General features: G+C 32.8%; 1 non-coding gene across 1 annotated transcript; it reads left to right on the top strand.

Annotated features, from left to right (window-relative positions):
- Positions 1 to 5,853: 5,853 nt before the first annotated feature.
- On the top strand, positions 5,854 to 5,925 carry Trnan-guu. The gene has a single exon. It is a non-coding gene; the product is annotated as a tRNA-Asn (tRNA).
- The last annotated feature ends 2,595 nt before the right edge of the window (positions 5,926 to 8,520 follow it).

Below are 8,520 nucleotides of genomic sequence, written 5' to 3'. Positions count from 1 at the left end.
ACATTTGTCAAAATATCAATTACAAATATCAAAATGACATGATGGCTTGCTTCCTTGATGTTGGCAGCAACTTATGGTCTCCTTCCCACATTAGAGTTTTTATCCAAAATATTTATCCCCTAAGTTTAATGGCGTGAAAATATATAGCCTAAAGCATGACGTAAGTATAGAGCTTTTTATTAAAAAAATAATTATTCGAAAATATGCTGTGATTGCTGATATCTTAGGAACAAAGAAGTGTGTGTTTACACTTTATTATATTAGTATAGATAAGTTGACCGCGTACTGTAACTGTATTTAGCATTAGATAATTTGATATTATTTAGTATCGTAAAAGTGAGTAATATTATCGATTGTAAATAAATCAATTAATCGATTATTACATCAATATTTAATTAATTCGGCGACTAATGGGCCTGCTCGCCCGGTGATACCACGACCACACAGAAAACAGACGTGAAGTGGAAGTAATTCCGCGTTTCGTCTGATTAGTGTGGTGTCGGAGGCCTAATTTTAGTCCCTTTTCATTTCCACCCTTTTCTCAAGAGGAAAGGATGGGAAGCAAAAGTGGTTTTGACAGCGGAAGAGACGCACAAAAAAAGGAAAGTTCATTTAAAAAAAACATATGACACACCAAAGTGTTAGAATCCTCACTCGTTCATTCAACTTTGTACATTTGAAGCGGAGTTCAACCTAGAATTACATAAATTATCCGCACAGTCCGTCTATATCCATCAGTCGATCAAAGCGAACTTATAAATCACCGGCGGCGACGACAATTAATCAATCGAATCACTCGATTGATACAATTCGATTCATCTCTCGATTAGACTGATTCGATTCGGCGCGAAACAATCGCCTCGGAGCTCGCTTATGAATAATTCCCTATCAATTATCTGTATGTGATTTACTGCGTTAGTAAAACGCTGCAAGGCGCAGAAATGGGTTCAGAAATTATTTACTAGGGCTCAATCGATGACCGCAATAAATGAAAAGTTATTTGAAGCTTTAGTTGGTCATCTCTACAGACTAACTCGCTTTATTTAATTCCTTTTGGTATTAGGCTAATTACTTCTCTTCCCTTTCCCATCGGTATATACAAAGAAAGTGAAAGAAGAACCGAATATTCCGGGGGATGAGACGCATATGAAGTATCGTCTCTCTTTGTCCTTCTCTGTTCAATCATCAATGCATCACGCATCAATCTCAATGCATCTGCAAATGATGTCTGTAGGTAGCGGACGCTTTACCATTTTAGCTAATTCCAGTAGCCGCTTGCTCTTTTCTCTTTGTTACTATAAAAATGTATTTCTGTTGATATGGATATTAACGTGGAATCATTTTACGAGAGTAATAGTTCCAGACGTGCTATATTATTGTAATTAAAAGATCTATTTAAATGCTAGTTTAAAATAATTTTGTTAACATTTGCCCTACTTTGTAAGTGTACTTATTGTTCAAATATTCGTCAAACGCGGTAACATTGACGAATGCAGTTACAACACTGACACCTTAATAAAAAACAGCAATGGCGTTTAGTTTGCATTGTCTACCAGCCGACACCCACGCTGGCTCCAGATAAATTATTAATATTGAATTGGTAATGACACATAGATTAAAACGCGTACAGAGAAACACTTTAACTATTTACTGAACAAACGAGCATACAAACAACAAATTTTCTTAATATAGATTTAACGCGAAAAAACAATAAGTTCTTTGTAACAATTAGAGACATATTATTGTTCAAACTAATCTAAACTCTGTCTTGATATATGTTCTAGTATTTAATCACGTTCTTGCATTAATAGATGCACAATTTATTGTGCAACAACTAATCCAAAACGTTTTTATTTTATTGTACAATTAAATTATAGGTTTGTATTTACATGATGTTTTTGATTTTAATCCTTTGATCTTTCAATGAGTAAAATGGCATTACATTTAAATACCTCGTTAGTCTTTAGTATAGTCTACAACCGTTTGTGTAGAGCATTGTTAGTCACCGTACGACAATGGCCCCACGTCTTTGTATCACACAGTACGTATATCTTACGCTATCAGACTCAGCTAGCGATTTGCATAATTTGACACGAGTAATGCTCTGGTACTTGAATAAGCTTAGAATGGTAGCGAACGAAATCGTATTAGAAATTTACATGCTACTGAAATTTGATTTAGGTCAATGATAATAGGACAGGCAGTTAAGTTATGATATAGTTTGTACGCTCGTTGATGTTTACGTATATGATGACAGTAAAGTCATCATGACCAGCTCACTATGACCCCACTGAAGGGTTCGGAGCCTACATTACATTAGGGTGACCAGGTCATAGTCAACCATGCTGCACTGCGGGTTGGTTGACTTACACATATCTTTGAATTTCTTCGCCGATATGTGCAGGTTGCATCACGATCTCTTCAACGTAAGAACGTCGGGTAAATTTTATACTTATGAAATTTCGAATAATCGAAAATCACATTGGTACGGCGGGATTCGGATCCAAGACCTGTAGATTACAAGTCAAGTGCTTAAACCACTGAGCCGACAGTAAAGTAACTGACTGGAATTATATGGTTTGTTATTGATGTCTTCTATTCAATAACACCAAAAAGTCACTCGTTAAGGATTGATTGATGTTATGAGGTAAAACAATTTAATCGAGTGGGACGTTGCTTTCTGATCTCGCTGAAATACTATGTACTATTTAAATACTCGCCATGTGACAAGTTACATTATACCTCATAACGTCAGTCGGCAATAGTCTGTGAAAGAATTTGCTTATCAATCTCAATTATTTCTATATGAACGATGGATTAAGATGCTGTAATGAGTATTTTTTGTTCTTAATTATCAATATATTTGGACTGTAAAATAGTCCCTAAATTAGGCTAACACGCTATATGGGTTCGCTTGGATAAGTGACGTCACAAATCTAAATTTCCATTAAAAAAAAAGATTTATTACTTTCTTCAAAGATAAGCAAGTTACGGCAAAGAAAAACTTGATGCAACCGGCAAAGAAATTTAAAGATTTGTGACGTCAACCATCCCGCAGTAAACTAACATGGTTGCCTATGGTCTAGTCACCCTAACTTAGATCAGGTTCCGAGCCCTTTAGTAGGGTCGTATGGTGATGAAATAAGTTACGCAACTTACTAAAAATAAAATTTATTAAGTTATACGTACAGTATGGCGATGAAATTGTCTATTTCACTTTAATCTCCCGATCTTATCTCCAGTTCCCAGTAAGTGACCCCTAATAAATAAAGATTTTTTTCTCGACCAATAACGAATCTATACATTCCATTATTTATGGTTCTGGTCGTCAACAAATCATTGCTTTGTGTATTACATTCATACTATATTGTATTTAAAGTCGACGATGTGCTAAGATTTATGTCAATGATCACATTAAGAAATATTTATGGTAAATACTAGAAGTGTCAGTTCATCTTACTTTTTACTAATATTATAAATGTGAAAGTTTAGATGGGTGGATGTTTGTTAGAGTTTGTTGCCTAATCGGCTAAACAGATCTCGAAGAAATTTAGCCTGGAAGAACACATAGGCTACACACTTTTGGTTTTTTAATTCCACGCGGACGGAGTCATTCGGAGTCATTCGGACATCGGAGTCATAGTATTTAACATGAGCATAATTTAAACGATTTATTTTAGCAATTCGAGGATTGTAGATTTTATAATTCAAAATATTAAATGTACTTCCAAATATAATTATTTAAATTAACAGTTTTAAATCATAAAATTTACGAGTTTTTGTTTTTTTTTTCTTCATTGTTTTCATAAAAATTTTCAAATCTTAAAATTTAAAGAATTGTTAAATTTAAAACAATCTTAAATTTTAAAATATCTACGGAATGATTAAAAATGTAATATAATAGGCAGTTAAAGAGTTTTCAAGTCGTCAAAATTACTTAACTCGTTGTGACACATCTAGTTGTTGATATCTTTGGCTTTGAACCAAATGAATGTCAAAATATTTTTACCCCTCGTCGTTTATAGGTTAAGTGGAGTAGGGAGCGTTTTGTAGAGCATTTGTTTGATAATTTTATTTATGAAGCGTAAGCAAACCAAAGGTACTTCAATAGCATTTCAAATGCTTCCGTTGTGTTGTAAAGTTTATGCGAAAATGAACTTTATCCCAATGAGTTAAGTACTGCTGTAAATCATTTGGGTGAAATTTTTAAATTTGTTAATATACTTCTTCGCAGTTCATAAATAAGGTTTTGTACAGAATTGTAACAATTGAGTACTTTAAAGTGCCGTTATTGTGTTTTGGGCGCGACAAATCTTTTCACATGTTTGTTACGCCCCTTAAATTACAAAATAATTGATAAATTCGACTTTTATAGCATTTTAAACGCAGAAAGGTGAACTGTGACATTTAATCTATACTTAAATATTAGTAACAGGCTGGATCTAGAGAAAAGGGTGGTATAACATACTAAAAAATTCCAATATAACGTACTTTGTTTGCTATTCATTGAGTAAATTTACAAGCATAAAAAATTATCACTTTTTGTGGACAAACGAAACATAACATACACTTCTTACTAATACAAATGTGAATGTTTAAATGGATGGATGTTTGTTACTATCTTCAGAACCGCTATATTCGCGTTTAAAACGGCAAAGTTATAGAAAATGTTCTGGAAGAACATATAGTCAATTTTTTATTTCCGCGCGGAAGTCGCTGGCAACGGCTACTTATGGATATTTCGTTCTAATACACGCAATAGTTTAAATTGTCAATTTCAGACAGTACTGTCAATTGTTTTGTTTAAAAATCTTACTAATATTATAAATGCCAAAGTTTAGATGGATGGATGGATGGATGTTTGTTAGCGTTTGTAGCCTAAACGGCTGAACGGATCTCCATTAAATTTGGAACAGGTTTAGAGCATAGTCTGGAAGAACACATAGGCTACTTTTTATCCCGAGAATAGTTACGGGTCCTGAGGGATTCATTAATTTAGTTTTTTAATGTTTACTCGATCATTCTGCAACAGTTCAACATATCTTATTGAAATTTGGCACAGATATAAAACAAAATCCGGAGTACACATGGGATAAGGTTCATCCCCGAGAAATGTCCGGTTTCCGAGTGATACGTAGCTTTTTGTAATTTATACAGTTTGTATGTTTTCTAATACCACGCGGACGAAGTCGCGGGCAACCGCTCGTATATCCATAGTTACGTCAACAAGGGTCTTAGTAATTGCCTATTTGTTCGTACATCTGGGTACTGATATATTATCCTTATTAACATAAGAATTCACTTACAACATGCTTAATAAATCCTTGATACTATGGCCTGAGAAACAGTGTTATACCATTGAAAAGCTAGAGTTAAGGTAATAAATTTCAAGGCGAATAAATCATTACTGGGCCAAGGTTATAACACAAATGTGTATCGAATTTGATTATTACAAAATTGTCATAACAAATAGGTAAATTATTATCAACTAGCTTTCCCCCGCGACTCCATACGAGTGAAATATCTATGCCAAATTTCATCCAGATCCGTTCAGACGTTTAGGCTACACAGTCTAAGAAATATCCATCCATTTAAACTTTTGCATTTATTATATACTAGCGTTTTCTCGTTTTCATACGCGTTAAATTACAAAGTCATAAAAATACCCTATGTTACTCTCTGATAACGTAGCTTTTTGTTAGTGCAAGAATGTTTGAAATTGGCCCAGTAGTTTTTGAGTTATTTCAATTACAAAAATACAAATCTATCTTCTTTATAATATTAGTATAGATATAGTAAGATTGGTGTTGGTGGTATTCTATGTACTTTCTAATTACATATATGTAAATGATAAGCAGAGTGTCGCAATGGAAGCGCACTGGGCTGTTGCCCCAGCGGTTCGTGGATCAAAACCACGCTCTGCTGCATTTTGCTAACTATAAAATCAATTATTTTAAATAAAGATTTTATTATCGCAACTTAATATTAACTACCAAATTAATATATAAATAAATTAAAACATTACGCAATTTTTGCTTTTAAGAATAACATTTATATTAAAATTAATAATAACGACATCTGTTACATTTACTAAAAATCTTACAGTTTTTATTGTAGGGTAGTCATAATTTTCTTGCATCGATGTTTTACCAATATACCCTCAGTAAAAAACCAACTTGAGATAAGACACGTATTGAATATTTTTACATGCTTGAAAACATGGATTATAATATGAGATAAGAATTACTATGTTCGGTTTTAAGCGCCAAAGTTTAATGGTTTGGGGTACGGACTATCGACCTTGCGGTCGAGGGTTCGAATCTCACCATTCGACTATTGTCGTGAACCATATCCTAGCTCAAGCACAAGTAAATTAACAAAATCTAATAATGTTTTCACTAAAAAAAATACGTACAAAATAATTCCTTGTATTAAAATATTGCCTTGGTATTAGTTTTCAAAACTTCAAAATAGTCTGTACAAAAGATTTATCTTAAAAGATGAAATTTTCACATACTATTTACATAGATATAAATTAAATTATCCAATAATTTATTACTTTAATTTTTTATACAAATAGTTTTAGAATGCATGTTAAAATTGTTACAGCTACAATAATTTCGAGAGATTGAAATGTGACGCCCACACGCCAAAATTGTACACTTCTGAGAATATTATCCGCATTGGTATCCGCTATTATAAACAGAAACCAGATAAATTAACATTGTATTATAAGTTCAATTATTTCAAGATCAAATAATACATTTTTAAAATACATACAAAACACTTTTTTATAAAGCTTATATCGCTGTTGCTCGCGACTTCGTCTACGCGAAATTGAAAATTGTTAAAAATATGGCCTTATTCAGAGATGGCGTAACTCTTTAGAGATATTTTTTAAATCTGACCAGTAGTTTTTGAGTAATACAAATCTTTCCACTTTATAACATTAAGTATAGATTCAGTAACGTAATACAGTTATACTCAATCTAGGAAATGTGTTCAATATCTGCGAAGCTATAGACGCAAATGTCTCGGAACTGTATGGTTTTTGTAAAACCAATATAAGTTCATAATGATATTGATTAATGGTACATAAATGTCGGCCGCTTAAGATTATCTCTAGGCGTAACGTGCAGTACAAAAACCTATGTGAAGCGATGCCCGCCTAACGAAGTCGCATTGTTGCTCACCGTATAGAACTCGAGTAAAGTCGAACACCCAATGTATTGCCATCACAAGTTATAAGCGGAAGCGATTATCGAGAATGTTACATTGAAAGTATGTTCTATCCAATTTTTAGCTTAGTGTAGATAAAAAGTTTAAAGTATACTGCAATAAATAAGAAAAAAGAAAGTAATAAGTGTAAGAATAGAATTCATGGTTGAAGATATTAATATCGCCACATGAAAAAAATAGAGGGTAATATAGTATTATTTTAGTTATTACTGATATTTTTAGAATATCCTCACTATTGTATAAAAAATTGTATATTGGTCAAATTGTAATTTTATTTACAAACTGAAAAAAATGTATTATTTTTTTTCATTTACGTAAAATAGATGTTTCTTGGTCGCTCATACAATGGACCGCACGCTAACAAATCCGAGCAAAATCGAACTGCCGTCCAACAATGGTCCGTCCTCAATACAAAATTGACAATAGCGAGAGTAAGAAACGGGGAATTTATCACCTACTGTTTCTCGAACGAACTAAGTTCATATTCTTTATACTCTGTGACTAAATTGTTGGGACGTACACTACCTGTGCTCAACTTAGCCAGATTTGCCTTTTCAATTAAATTTTAATTGAAAACTCAAGATTGATCCTAAAGCTTGTTCGTTATTGTTTTATTTGTACTGTCAGCAGATGCCAAGTCAATTTTGTGCATGGATCTTTTCAGTTGTGTTTTTTGTTATTATTTTAAAATTTTGAATATGTCTGCTCTTTTTTATAATCGTTATCTGTTGCTAATTGATTTGTTAAATTTATTCCTTCTACCTTTTTATTTTACTCATATTAAAACCTTTAAAGTCACTAACATAATTATTACACACATGCATTTGAACATTGAAAATCACATTCCTAAATAACATAAAGATATATGCTCTTTTCGCGTAAGAAATTCGTTCTAAAACATACGTATATAAATTTATTGGGATTGGAAAAAGCATTTAATGTTCGAACTTATAGTAAATAAAATATTGTTTTGAACGATCTTTATAGATGTATCAATGATAATAAAAACTCAAACATCAACGTGGTAGATAACATCGGCACCTGGGAGATCGGCGGGTAGTTTGGAGTAACACATTTCGGGTCGTTAGTGCCCACACGTTTTGTTATAAACAGATGCTCAGCAACAATACACTGGATATTCGGTAGGCGGTGACGGCGTACACTTTGTTTACGATGCGCTTTGGAGACAGTAGCGAGGGTGACGAAAGAATAATATGGATTTTTGAAAATGATTCCAATTTTATTTTTGTAAAAAGACGAACAATTAAAACGCTTCTGCTT

The sequence above is a fragment of the Papilio polytes genome, unplaced genomic scaffold (genome assembly GCF_000836215.1).
Source record: "Papilio polytes unplaced genomic scaffold, Ppol_1.0 DF824058.1, whole genome shotgun sequence".
In the NCBI taxonomy this organism is placed as follows: domain Eukaryota; kingdom Metazoa; phylum Arthropoda; class Insecta; order Lepidoptera; family Papilionidae; genus Papilio; species Papilio polytes.
This window is presented reverse-complemented; position numbering and strand designations above follow the sequence as displayed.